The 15,346-nt window shown below is 36.5% G+C and overlaps 1 pseudogene; it reads right to left on the bottom strand.

Annotated features, from left to right (window-relative positions):
• Nucleotides 1–7,443: 7,443 nt before the first annotated feature.
• On the bottom strand, nucleotides 7,444–8,013 carry LOC119519967 (annotated as a pseudogene).
• Between the last annotated feature and the right edge of the window lie 7,333 nt (nucleotides 8,014–15,346).

The raw sequence follows: 15,346 nt of genomic DNA on the forward strand, positions 1-15,346 counted from the left end.
AGGCCTTACAAAATTTGTCCTTTCATTTCTGGCTCACTTCACTCAACATAATGTCCTCACGGTTCATTCACCTAGTTGTATGCCTCACAACATCATTCCTTCTTGCAGTCATACAATATTCTGTCATATGTATACACCACAGTTCACAACTCCATTCACCCACTGATGTACCCTTAGAGCCCTTCCATCCACTGCAAATTGTGAGTAATACTGCCATAACAACAATATGCAAATGTCCATTAGTTGTCCCTGTTTTCAGTTCTTCCAAGTATATACCTAATAATGGGTTGCAGGATCATATGGGAACCCTATACTTAGTCTCCTGTTGAACCACCACACTGCCCTCCAGAGGGGGTGCACCATTCTACTTCCCTACCAAGAGTGAATAGGTATATCTCTCTCTACATTTTCTCCATCACTTTTATCTTTCTGTTATTTTTAAACAGTTTTATTCACACATCATACAATCCATCATAAGTAAACAATTGATGGTTCCTGGGGCAATCACGTTGTTAGGCATTCACTGCACTGTCACAATCTATATAAGGACTTTCCCATTTCTTCCATAAACAAAGAAGAGGGAAAATGATGAATAAATAGTAAAAAAAATATAAAATAAAACAAAAAGGATAGATAACAATAACAACAAGAATTCCAGACACCTCCCTTATATCCCCATTATTGACATTTGGCTTTTGCATATTGTCTTTGTTATATTTCATGGAAGTGTATTACAATGTTTCTGTTAACTATGCACTAAATTTGCATTGATTACATTTTTACATGTATCATTCTATTTTCAACACCTTGCAATGTTAACATTCTTTTGCTGTCCTTCAAGGTAAAATATTCTTATATTGGTACATTTAAACACCATCATTGTCCACTCTAGGTTTTGCTAAGTGATATAGTCCCAGTCCTTATCTTCTTTCTTTCCTTCTGGGGTCATGCATGCCCCTAGCCTTCCTCACACTCATCTTTGTTCAATGTACTTACAATATTGTGCTACCATCAGGTAGTATTGTGCTATCCATTTCTGGATCTTTGCAATTGTGATTATTTATCCTTCACCATCAAATGCCCAATCTCTACCCTCTTTCTATCCCCTGATAACCTGTGTTCTTGATTTTAACTCTTAAAGTTTGATCATTAATGTTAGTTCATATTAGTGAAACCATACAGTATTTGTCCTTTTGTTTCTGGCTAATCTTGCTCAATATAGTATCCTCAGGGTTCATCCATGTTGTTACATGCTTCATGACTTTATTCTATCTTACAGCTGTGTATTATTACATTGTATATATATATATATACCACACTTTGTTTAACCAGTAGTCTGTTGATGCACATTTGAGCTGTTTCCGTCTCTTGGCAATCATAAACAGTGCTGCTATAAACATTAGTGTATAAACATCCTTTCATATCCCTGCCTTCAGTTCCTCAGAACGTATACCTATTAATCAGATTGCTGGATCATACAGCAATTCTATACTTAGCTTCCTGAGGAAATGCTACATTCACTGCCATCCAGGGTGGTTGCACCATTCTACATTCCCACTAACAATGAATAATTGTGCATCTTTCTTCATATCCTTTCCAGCAATTGTAGTTTTTAGTTTTTTTTTTATAATGGCCATTCTAGTAGCTGTGAAATGATATCTCATTGTGGTTTTTGATTTGCATTTCCTAATATTTAGTGAAGTTTAGCATCTTTTCATCTGTTTTTTGGGCCATTTGTATTTCCTTTTCAGAAAGTGTGTATCCATGTCTTTCGCCCAGGTTTTAGTTGGGCTGTTTGTCTTTTTGTCATTGAGTTGTAGTATCTCTTTTTATATTCTGGATATTAAACCCTTATCTGATAGGTGGTTTCCAAATATTGTCTCCCTATGCTGAGGTGGCCTTTTTACTTTCCTGACAAAATCCTTTGATGTAGAAAAGTGTTCAATTTTGAGGAGATCCCATTTATCTATTTCTTCTTTCATTGCTTGTGCTTTGGTTGTAAAGCCTAGGAAACCACCTTCTCTCTCAAGATCCTTAAGATAAATTCCTACATTTTCTTCTAAAAGTTTTATGGTCTTAGCTCAAATATTTAGGTCTTTGATGCATTTTGAGTTAATTTTTGTATAAGGTGTGAGATAGGGGTCTTTCTTTATTCTTTTGAATATTGTTCCAGTTTGCTAAAGCTGCCATAATGCAAAATACCAGAAATCGACTGGCTTTTAAAAGGGGGTTTATTGAGTTACAAATTTATAGTTCTTAGGCCAAGACATGTCCAAACTAAGGCATCAACAAGAGAGTACCTTCACAGAAGAATGGCCAGTGCTGTCTAGAACACATCTGTCAGCTGGGAAGGCATGTGACTGTTGCCTGCTTGTCCTTTGTTCACACTTTAAAAATGGCTCTCTCTAAAATGTCTCTGCGTTTCTGTGTCTCTTAGTTTCTCTCTTGCAGTTCCTGTGCATCTTTGCTTGTTTTCCCAGGGTGTTTTTCTCTCTGTGTCTCAGAGTACTTTCTTAGCTTCTCTTGGACAAACTATGGGCTTTGTCTCTTAGCTTAGCATCTCCAAACATCTTTCTGTCTTCACCTCCAAGTGTTTCCCAGTGTCTGGGTCTGTGTCAGCTGTTAGGTTCTCCCAGGGTCAAATTCTGGATTATATATCTTAGATTATCTCCAAAATGTCTCTCTCAGTTTCTCTGAACTACTTCTTTTGGTGAGTTCTTTTAAAGGACTCCAGTAAACTAATGAAGACACACCCTGAATGGGCAGGTTTACACCACCATGTAAATAATCTAATCAAAAAGTCACACTTCCAGTTGGGTTGGTCACATCTCTATGGAAAGAACCTAATCAAAAGTCCCATTCTAATTAATAAACTAATAAGTCTGCCCCCTCAAGATTGCATTAAAGAACATGGCATCTGTGGGGGGACATAATAGATTCAAAACAACACAGATATGGCTATCCAGTTCTCCAAGGACCATTTTATAAGAGGTTTCCTGTCTCAGTTAGTTGACTTGACTGCTTTATCAAAGATCAGCTGTCTATAGATGAAAGGGTCCACCACTGAACACTCAATTTGACTCCATTTGTCAGTGCATCTATCTTTATGCCAGTACCATGCTGTTCTGACCACTGTAGTTTTGTAATAAGTTTTAAAGTCAAATAGTGCCAGACCTCCACTTCATTTTTTCTTGCTATATTTTTTAGCTGTTTGGGGCACCCTGCCCTTCCAAATAAACTTGATTGTTGGTTTTATATTTCTGCAAAGAAAGTTGTTGGAATTTTGGTTGTTATTGCATTAACTCAATAAATCAATTTAGGTAGAACTGATATCATCCAATCCATGAACACAGTATGTCTTTCAATTTATTTAGGTCTTCCTTAATTTATTTTTAGCAACTTTGTAGTTTTCTGGGTATAGGTCCTTTATGTCCATGGCTAAATTTATTCCTAAATATTTGGTTCCTTTTGTTGCTTTTTTAAATGGTTTTATTTCTTGATTTCATACTCAGATTACTCATTACTGGTGTGTGGAAACACTATTAATTTTGCACATTGATCTTGTATCCTTCCAACTTGTACTCATTTATTAGCTCTAGCAGCTTCACTCTATGTTTTTTTGGATTCTCTACATATAGGAACATGTTTTCTGCAAACAGTGAAAGTTTAACTTCTTCATTTCCAATTTGGATGCCTCCTATTTCTTTTGCTTGACTTATTGCTCTGGCTAGAACATCCAGTGCAACATTGAATAACAATGGCAACAGTGGGCATACTTACCTTGTTCCTTATCTTTTAGGGAAAAAATTCAGTCTTTCCTCATTGAGTATGATGTTGTCTGTGAGTTTTTCACATATTCCCTTTATCATATTGAGGAAGTTTCCTCCTATTCCTACAGTTTGACATGTTTTCATCTAGAAAGGATGGTGAATTTTATCAAATGTCTTTTCTGACTCAATTGTGTTAATCATGAGGTTTTTCTTCTTTAATTTATTGATTTTCTTATATCAAACCACCCTTGCATATCTGGACTAAAACTCACTTGGTCATGGTGTATAATTCTTTTAATGTGCTGCTGGATTTGATTTGCAGATATTTTGTTAAAGATTTTTGCATCCATATTCATGAAACTGATTGGTCAGTAAGTTTTTCTTGCAGTATCTTTGCCTGTGTTTGGTATTAGGGTGATGTTGGCATCACTGAATGAATTTGTTAGCTTTTCCTCCTCTTCAATTTTTTGAAGAGTTTGAGTAGGATTGGTATTAATTCTTTCTTGAATGCTTGGTTGAATTCACATGTGAAGCCAACTGGTCCTGGACATTTCTTTTTTGAGAGTTTTTTGATGAATGATTCAATCTGTTTATTTGTGATTGGCTTACTGTTTTCATATATTTCTTCTCATATCAGTGTTGGTTGTTCATGCTTTTCCAGGGAGTTGTCAATTTCATCTATGTTGTCTAGCTTATTAGCATATAGCTGCTCATAGTATCCTCTCATTATCTCCTTTATTTATGTGGGGTCAGCACTGTAGTTATGTTCCCTTTCCCATTTCTGATTTTATTTATTTTCATCCTCTCTCTCTCTTTTTTGTCAGCCTAGCTAAAGGTCCATCAATTTTATTGATTTTCTCAAAGAACCAACTTGTTGTTTTTTTATTCTATTGTTTTCATGTTATCAATTTCATTTACTTCTGCTGTAATCTTTTTATTTCTTTCCTTCTGTTTGCTTTGGGTTTACCTTGCAGTTATTTCTCTACTGCCTCCAGGTTAACAGTTAATTTCCTGATTTTTGCTGTTTCTTCTTTTTAAGTATAGGCATTTAGGGTAAAAAATTTCACTTTAAACACTGTCATTGCTGCATCCCATCAGTTTGTTTTTATTTCTTTTTTATTTACCATCAATTTTGATATATTGTGTTTTCATTCTCATTTGCCTCAAGTTATTTACTGATTTCTCTGTTAATATCTTGACCCACTGGTTGTTTAACAGCGTGTTGTTTATGGTACAGAGAGTTGACAACAGAGTGGAATATGAGAAAAAAATTTCCTATTGTGACTGTGGACCATAATCAATAGGAATATATTACTAGTACCATACAAATATAAGGGACAAATAATTAAGGGCTGAAAAGAGCTATGGGGCATTCTTGGTCATGAGAATTGTTTAAAATAGACAGAGATTGTACAACTTAGTGATGATAGTGTGAGCTATTGATTGATTATCATGGCTAGAACATATGCTATGTGAAATTAGGAACCCTTTACTTTATAAGTTAAGCCCTCATCCTTGATGCTTGTTATTCTGAAACTTAGGGTTGTAAAGAGAGGCTAAGCACAGCTATGATTATGCCTAGGATTCACCTCCAGAGAACCTCTTTTGTTGCTCAAATGTGGACTTTGTCTCTCTAAGCCAAACTCTTCAAATAAATTCATTACCAACTCCCTGGCATGGGACAGGACTCCCAAGGTGAGTGAGTCTCCCTGGCAACATGGAGCACAGATTAGGAAAAGAAACTGAATCTAGAGGGGCTGAGAATGCCTTCATGACCAAAAGGGGGAAAAAGAGGAAAAGAAAGGCAACAAAATAAGCTTTCAGTGGCTAAGAAGAGATTTCAAATAGAGTCAAGAGGCTGTGCTGGAGGTTACTCCTAGGCAAGCTTCAGTTAGATATCCCAAATAGCCACAATATGATCAGCCCAAGTCAACAGTAGTCCTGAAATCCCTAAAGAATATGTAGGTCCCTATCTGAGACTTTATAAAAATTTCACTTTCTAATCTGGCTATCTGGTATGCATAGACTAATTGGTCAAAATCTGATTTTAAATCCTTCAGAGGACATTATGTATAAAGAAATACTTTTTAGTTTTGATTTGAGGTATTCTCATTCTCAAAAAAATATTTAACATGAAAAACTATTGGCTCAATTTAGAATTTCTACATGGCTTAAAATTGGTCTAAATACTTTTTTTCATAAAGAATTCTAAACTGACCTTCCTTAGTATACCAAGTCATGGTGAGGGATTTGTGCTAAGTGACCTCTTTCTTTGCAAGGCCTACAGCATGCATCTGGCAAAACTACTAGCTGGAATTACTGGTGCAATGTGCTAATGTGAAAGAAATTCTCTCTCTGTGATGCTAACTGGCTTGTTCAAGTTTTGAAACTGTGAACCTGGTTCATTAGCACCATACTTTACCCAAATAAAATAATTAATCAAGTACCCATTGATGTGGGGTGAGGGGCACAAGGTGGGATGAAAGGGAGACTGAGGGCAATAGTTATATACATCAACAAGATACCATGGTATGCAATGAAATTGTAACTTGTCTGTTAATACACTGCATTTGAGGCTTGAAAATAATTGATCACAGATATTGAACAAAACTTCACTCAACTTTTTTACAATATCTGAACACCTACAAATGAGCTCTTTGATTGACCAAAATTTGAATACAAGTGGAAGTTCATCAAACATAGGTTTATCAGTGAGCTAGAAGAAACAGATAACATACAATTTATAGGTAGTAGCCTACAAAAAATGTGGAGATTAGGTAAAAATTAAGTGAGATTATTCATAATTGTTTCCAGTTTCCATTTTTTCTTTAGAGAGCCCAAACACAGGCCTCTGGAAGACCAACTTAATACATGTAAGAAATGGCATCTGATACCATATAGATGTATCTTTCCTTCAAAGGACAGACTGATCATAAATATTATCTCAGACATTCATTTTCATAATGTTTTCTGAGACATCGACTCCTCTGAAGCATTGTAAAGGAAGTCTGTTGTAAAGGAAGTCTTCTAGGAAAAAGGCACTTTGTTGTCAAAGTTGGATTTAATTACATGAAGTTGAAGTCAGTATTCACTTCTGTATTTATGAATACAGAGCAGATGCCAGTTTAGAGAATGTAGCCAATAACATTATAAACAAACCAAACAGCAGCATTAACTATATTCTCTGCAAAACAGTAAGTAATTTGGGACATTTCTCCAAAAACCAGCATAGTTCCAAGTTCAACAGTAAAAAGAAAAAAAAAGTCAACAGCAGATGCTACTTTAGAGCTCAAGACACTGTTTTCAACAGAATTTCATGTCTACAGTTTGGTTCTGTGTTTTGGAGCATGAATTGGTTTTCAGATGAAAAACCTGGGGTGTTGGATGGAGGGGTTGGGGTTGAGGAAGGGGAACACTCAGGGCAGAAAACACTGAGGAGTAACAAGAGGTGCATTACTCTGGTCAGGCAACTGAGTGAGGAGGTAGTTATTCCGAGAACTTCTCAAATCAAGAATATTGTACTGATCTACTAAGAGTTGGGGAAGTAGCAGGAGCTTCTCTGTGAGACTGAAGATAGCAACAGGAATACTTCTCCTCCAGGGAAGTCAGGACCAGATGTTGGTGCAGCTTGAAAGTGGCTCTTTTCTGATGATAGAACTATATAAGTATCTTATTACTTCACCATGCATTGCAAACCCATAAAACCTTGAGTCCCATAATCACTGCTGTTAAGTTTTTTCATTTGGTATTGATATATTTCTCTTACCAGGGTGTATACGGCATCTTCAACACTCTGTCTGGTCTTGGCTGAGGTTTCAATGAATGGAATCCTGTAACACTTGGCCAGTACAAGGACTTGTTTTGTGTTACCTGTCCTTGTGGGAAAATAACACTTATTTCCTACCAGCACCACAGATATATCATCTGAATCTTTAACTCGCTCAATCTGCTCCCTGTAGAGGTAAACATCTGCAAATGACTTGCTATTATTGATGGCAAACAGACAAAGGAAGCCTTTGCCTATCCTCATGTATTGGTCTCTCATGGCACTGTACTCCTCTTGTCCAGCTGTATCCAGTATATCCAACAGTTAGGTTTCACCTTCTATAACCATCTGTTTTTGGTAAGAATCCTCTATGGTGGGATCATACTCATCTACAAAGTGGTTCTGTAGTAGCTGGATTGTCAGTGCACTTTTCCCAACACCACTTGCTCCAACCACCACCAGTTTTTACTCAGTCATTTCACAGCAGCAATAATCTGAAGCTCTGCTGCCTCTCTTTCAGACAGATTCAGGTTTACAACCAGGAAAAATGCTGGAGACCCCAGAACCACCATGAACAGCCCCCATCAGAGAGCCTCCTTCTTCCTTTTTAATGTATGCATTTAGAGCTATACATTTGTCTCACAGTACCACCTTCACTGTATCTCATAGATTTTGATAAGTTGTGTTGTCATTTTCTTTCATCTTCAGATATTTACCAATTTCTCTTGCAATTTCTTCTTTGACCCACTGATTAAGAGTGTCTTGTTTAAACTCCATATATTTGTGACAATTCTGGTTCTTTGGTGGTCATTGACTTCCACCTTCATTCCATTATTGTCAGAGAATGTGCTTTGAATAATTTCAATCTTATAACATTTATTGTGTCTTGTTTTGTGCACCAACATATGATCTATCCTGGAGAACATTCCGTGAGTGCTATAGAAGAATGTATATCCTGGTATTTAGGGGTGCAAAAATCAATATATATGTATTAGGTATAATTCATTTATCACATTGTTTATGTTCTCATTTTCCTTATTGGTCCTCTGTCTAGTTGTTCTATCTATAGTATAGAGTGATATATTGCAGTCTATCATTATTATTGCAGAAAAAATCAGTTTTGCCAATTTTTTTCTCATGTACTGTTGCCTCCTTGATTGGGTGCACAAACATTTATGATTGCCATTTCTTCCTGGTGAATTGTCACTTTTATCAATATATAGTGTCCTTTTTTATCTCTGATGACATCTTTGCATATAAGGTCTTTGCATATAAAGTCTATTTAGTCTGACATTAGTATAGCTACCCCTGCTTTCTTTTGCTGCAGCTTGTGTGGAATACTTTTTCCCATCCTTTCACTTTCAATGTCTTTGTGTTGCTGGGTCTAAGATGAGTCTCTTGATGGAGCATACTTTTTAATGCATTCTTCCAGTCTGTATCTTTTAACTGGGGAGTTAATCTGTTCACATTCAAAGTTATTTCTGTAAATGCACTTCTTGAACCAACTGTCTAATACTTTGGTTTTTCTTTGTCAGATCTATGTTTCCTCCCTCTATTTTCCCTTTTAAGTTACTCCTACCAATACTCTTCAGTTCTTTGCCCTACTCCAGATCTCTCTCTCTCCTTTCTTTTTATTCAGCCAACAGAACTTCCTTTAGTATTTCTTGCAGGGTAGTTCTCTTGTTAACAAATTCTCTCAGCATTTGTTTGTGAAAATTTTAAACTCTCCCTCACTTTTTTTAAATATAATTTTAGTGAAATGTATTCACATACCATACAGTCATCCAAAATGTACAGCAATTGTTCAGTTTCATCATATAGCTGTATATTCAACACCAAATTTTTGAACATTTTCATCACTCCAAAAACAAAAAATCAAAATGAAAATAAGAATAAAAATAAAAGTAAAAGAGAACACTCAAAGCATCCCATACCCCCTCCCCATTTACTTTCTTTAATTGAAGCATATTCACTTAACATAAATCACCCAGAATGTAAAGCAATTATTCACAGTATCATCATATAATTATGCATTCTTCACCATAATCTGTTTTTGAACATCTACATTACTTCAAAAAATAAAAATAAAAGTCAAAATAAAAGGTGAAAGAACATTCAAAATGTCCCACATCCCCCTCTTCCATATTACTCATTTACTTTTTGTCCCCATTTTTTCTACTCATTTGTCTATACATTGGGTACAGGGAGTGTAAGCCATAAGGTTTTCACAATCACTTGTTCACACCATAAAAGCTATATAGTTATATGCTACCTTCAAGAATTGATATTGGATTGCAATTTCATGATTTCAGATATTTCCTTCTAACTATTCTAATAAACTAAAAACTAAAAAGGGATATCTATATGATGCATTAGAGTCACCTCCAGAATGATCTTTTGACTCCATTTGAAATCTCTCAGCCATTGAAATTTTATTTTGTTTCAATTCTCCTCCCCCTTTTGGTTCAAAAGCCTTTCTCAGTTGCATCATGAGGATCTAGGTTCATTCCTAAAAATCATGTACTACATTTCCAGGGAGATTTATTCCCCTGGGAGTCATGTCCCTTGTAGGGGGGAGGGCAGTGAGTTTACCTACTGAGTTGGCTTAGAAAGAGAGGCCACATCTGAGCAACAAAGGAGGCCCTCTGGGGGTGACACCTAGGCATAAATATGAGTAGAATTAGCCTTTCCTTTCTAGTATCAAGTTTGTAAGGCCAAGCCCCAAGATCAAGGGCTCAACCTACCAAGCTGGTGGTTCCCAATGCTTCTGAGAATATCAGGAATTCCCCAGCTGGGGAAGTTTTATATTTCCATATTTCTGCACAGTCCCTCAAGGGGGCTTTGTAAATATTTTTTATCCTCTGCCCAAAGTACTCTGGATTATATTGGGGCTTCATGTTAACCTCTACAAACAACAAAGTCTCACTCCCTATTCAAGTTTCCATGCAATTAAGGCATTTGAGTAAAATGACCATGTAAGTCAAATTGTATATTGTGCTACAGAAAATAAAGATTTCACACCATATAACTATCTCTTCCCTTGGTCCCACACAGAAGTCAAAGTTCCAAAATGCAGTTGGTATCATCCTGTACCCTTTAGTCAGACCTACTCCAATCTCATCCAAGTCCGTTTCATTCACATCTCCATTTGAAGTCTGATCTCTTTTTCAGCCTCTCTAGTAGTTGATCCATGGGGCAATGGTGACATTCACAGCTGCTGAACCCTGGCCCCGAGTCTCAGGTTCCACACAGGTACCCGAAGCTCTGGGGACTGACCCCATCACACACAAACAGCTCAGAATCTCAAAAATGTAGTAATAACTGTTATAACTCATGAATAAATGTGACTGCTGTAGGAGCTTACAATCTAGGAACCTCCACACAAGCCTTTCCCTTATAGCCCATGATCCCAGATTCAATTCTCAGAGTTTACACACTGTTATTAGTCCATATTAGTGAGGCTTTATAATGTTTGTCCCTTCAAGTCTTGTTTACTTCACTCAACCTACTGTCCTCATGGCACATTCACCTCACTGCATAACTCACAACTTCATCTTTTCTTGCTACTCCCTCATGCAAAAACATTCTTATATTTGTACATTTAATCACACTTGTTGACCACTCTAAGTTTCATTAATTTATACAGTCCCTGTCTTTATCTTCTATCTTTCCTTATGGTGTCATACAGGCCCCTAACCTTCCTGTTTCAGCCATATTTACAGTCATATTTTTCAGTGTACTTAAAATATTGTGCTACCATCACAGTGTACTGTGCTATCCATTTCTAGATCTACACAGTCAATCCTCTAGAACATTCTATACTCCTCCAACATCAAATGTCCAATCTCTTCCCTCTTTCTATCTCCTGATATCTTCATTTCTACACTCTTCTCCAAAATGCTCTCTCCTGTATTTTCTTATTTGTCTTGTCTGTAGCACTCCCTTTTGTATTACCTGTAGAGGAGGTCTCCTGTTCACAAATTCCCTCAGTGTCTGTTTATCTGTAAATATTTTAAACTCTCCCTCATTTTTTAAGTTTTTCCAGGTATAAGATTCTTGGTTGGAAGTTTTTGTCTTTCAGTATCTTACATATGTCATACCACTGCCTTCTTGCATCCATGGTTTCTGTTGAGAGATCCACACTTAGTATTATCAAGCTTCCCTTGTATGTGATGGATTGCTTACCTCTTGCTGCTTTCAGAATTTTCTCTTTGTATCTGGCATTTGAAAATATGATTAGTAAGTGTCTTTGAGTAGGTCTATTTGGATCATTTCTGTTTGGGGTATGCCATGGCTCTTGGACCTTGTAATTTTTTGTCTTTCATGAGTTGGGAAATTTTCACTGATTATGCTCTGTCACTCGACTGCATTCTTGTATCCATGGTGCCCATTGAGTAGTCAGTACTTAGTCTTACATAGTTTCCCTTGTATGTGGTGAATTGCTTCTCTCACTGCTTTCAGGAGTTTGTCCTTCTCTTCAGCGTTTGACCATCTGATTAGTATATATCTTGGAGTGGGTTTACTTGCATTTATTCTATTTGGAGTTTGTTGGGCATCTTTGATTTACATATTTATGTCATTTAGAAGGATTGGGAAGTTTTCCCTGACTATGTCCTCAAATACTTTTCCTAGCCCTTTATTCTCTTCCCCTTCTTGTACACCAATGACTCTTATATTTTTGTGCCTCATGTTGCCCATAATTTCTCTGAGATCCATCTCAAATTTTTCAATTTTTTTCACCATTTGTTATTGCTTGTGTTTGCATTCAATTTCTTTGTCCTCTAGTTCACTTTTTCTTTCTTCTGCCTCTTCAGATCTCTGTTGTGTGCCTCTAATTTGTTCAACAGCATCTTCTATTTCCATAAGATCTGTTATTTTTTAATTTACTCTTTCAAATTCTTCCTTATGCTCTTCTAGAGTCTTCCTGATGTCCTTCATGTCTTTAGCCAACTCATTGAAGTAGTTTTGGATATTTGTGTGTACTTCTTTGATTAATTGCTTCAAGTTCTATGTCTCCTCCACCTTTTTCATTTGCTCATTTGGCTTGCCATATCTTCTAGTTTCTTTATGTGCTTTATGATTTTCTGTTTTTCACCTCTGGGCCGTTGTTTATCTTGATGCAGTTGTTTTGGTATATGTAGGATTATTTGAACATTCATATATATATATAGGTATGTATGTATAAAATTTAGCAGAACTACAGCTTGGTGGAGTGCACTTTCCCTGACTTTCCAGCAGCTGGCACCCTTGATCCACCTCTTACTCTCAAGCCATTCTCCCACAACTTTGTCTGTGTACTAGGCTGGGTCCAAACCATGTGGAAATCCAATCAATGCACTGGGGACTGCCAGCTTTGTGGGTGGGATGCAGGCCCTGCCAATTTCTGCAGGATGTTCACTACTGAGTACAGTGGGTCCAGAATTTCCTGGGGCAGTAAGTGGACCACTTGGTCTGTGGAGCTGTGTGTCTCATGCTCCATCTCAAATGCACTACTGTCCCTGTCTAGCATGCACCCATGAGCCTCTAGGGATGGAGTGGGCCTCCTGCCACTTCCATGTGGCACCCCTGCCTCTTGGCTGTGCTCACCATGGGCATCCATGGATGAAGTGTGAGTGCAGTCACCACAGACAGCTGAATCCCAAGTTCCCTCATGGGAGCTCTCAGCCACAAGGCTGTGAAGGGTTATCTCTCCAGCCACCTGCTAAGATGGGTGCACGGGTCATGAAAAGCTTTATACACTTATAGTCCTTTTCATTTCAGCAGGTTTTCATTATTTGACTCCTTTCTTTTTTTAGTTTGTTAATCTTGCTAAAAGTTTTTCCAATTTTATTGATCTTTCCAAAGAATCAACTTTTGGAATTTTTGATTCTCTATATTGCTTTTTGATTTCTATTTCATTTATGTTCGCTCTTAACATTGTTATTTACTTCCCTTTGCTTGTTTTGGGGTAAGTTTGCTCTTCATTTTCTGGTTCTTCCAGTTTTGGAGTTAAGAATTTAGAGCTTTAAATTTCCCTCTCAACATTGACTTTGATGAATCCCATACTTTTTGATATTTTTTCTTTTTCATTCACCTCAGAATATTTCCTAATTTCACTTCTGGTTTCATCCTTAACACATTGGTTCTTTAAGAGTGTGTTGTTTAATTTCCACACAGTTGTAAATTTTCCACTTTTCCCCCTTTTATTGATTTTTAGCTCCATTCCTTCATGGTCAGAGGTATATACTATATTGTTACAAAATTTTTTAATTCATTGAGACTTGTTTTGTGACCAAACATTGGTCTCTTGTAGAATGACCCATGTGTACTCAAGAAGAATGTGTATTCTGTTTTTGTTGGTTGCCTTGTTCCACATGTTTATGTCTAGTTAGTTTAGTGTATCATTCAAGTCCTATAATTTCAGATTAATCTTCCTATAAGATGTTCTAGACATTTTCGAAAGTTGTGTGTTAAAGTCTCCTATTATTAATGGAGAACCATTATTTTCTTCCTTCCAATCTGCCAGTATTTGCTTCATATATTTTGGGACTCTGTGGTTAGGTGCATATATATTTGTAATTGTTATATCTTCCTGTTGAGTTTTCCCTTTATCAGTGTATAATGGACTTGTTTGCTACTCATAACTTTTTTACTTAAAGTCTATTTTATTTGATATCAGTATAGCCATCCCATCCTCTTTTTGTTATCACTTGCATGGTACATACCTTTTCCATACTTTCACCCAAAGCCTTCTGACTGGAAAATTGAATCCATTTACATTGAAAATCACTACCAATAATGCAGGACTTTCTTCTGCCATTTTGCTGTTTAACCTTTGTAAGTCTTATACATTTTTTGTCCCTCAATTCTGTTAAAGCCTACTTTAATATTTATTTGCTTTTCTGTGTTGTACCATCATTATTGGGTGGCTTGTCACTTCTATCTGGATATATTTTTCATCTATGTACCTTGTGGTTCCCATTGGGTTAAAACTTAACATCCCAAATGTATAGCAATCATATGTAGTTTGATACCAACTTAGCTTCAATAGTAAGCACATATACTTTAACTATACCCATCTGTCCCCTCACCATTTTTTGTATTTTTTACCACTTACATCTTTGTACATTGTATGTTTAAACACCTGGATTTGTCATTATTCTTATACATTTTAGCACCTCTAGGAAGTTGAAAGTGGAGTTACATATCAAACAATAAAATACAGTACTGACATTTATAATTACCCAGATGTTTACCTGCACCTTTAGTCTGGTAAATTGTCCTTTCCTTTAGTCTGAAGAACTTGCTTTACATTGCTGGCAGTGTCAGTCTATTGGTGATAAACTCCCACATATTTTGTTTATCTGAGACTGTGTTAATCTCTCCTTCATTTATGAAAAAGAGTCTTGCTGGATATGAAATTCTTGGCTGACAGTCATTTTCCTACAGCACTTTAAGTATTTTAACCTTCAGAGATTTCTCCCCATCCTTTGCATTTGATAATGTGATCAATATATTATGGGGTGTATTTTTCATGTTTGTCCTGTTTGGTGTTCTCTGACTTCTTGGATGTATGTATTCACATCTTTTGCTAAGTATGTGAAGTTCTCTGCATTATTTCTTTGACTATTCCTCTGTCCCTTTCTTTCTTCTTCTGGGACTCTGATAATACACATAATGGCGCACTTGATGGTGTAAAATAGTTGTTTTAGGCTTTTTTCACTTTAAATATTTATTTGTCCTTTCTGCACCTCACCCTGCCTCATTTCAAGGGTCTTGTCTTCAAGTTCACTGATTCTTTCTTCTGCAAGTTCCAATTTGCTTTTGAAAC

This window comes from Choloepus didactylus, chromosome 24, assembly GCF_015220235.1.
Source record: "Choloepus didactylus isolate mChoDid1 chromosome 24, mChoDid1.pri, whole genome shotgun sequence".
NCBI classification, from domain to species: domain Eukaryota; kingdom Metazoa; phylum Chordata; class Mammalia; order Pilosa; family Megalonychidae; genus Choloepus; species Choloepus didactylus.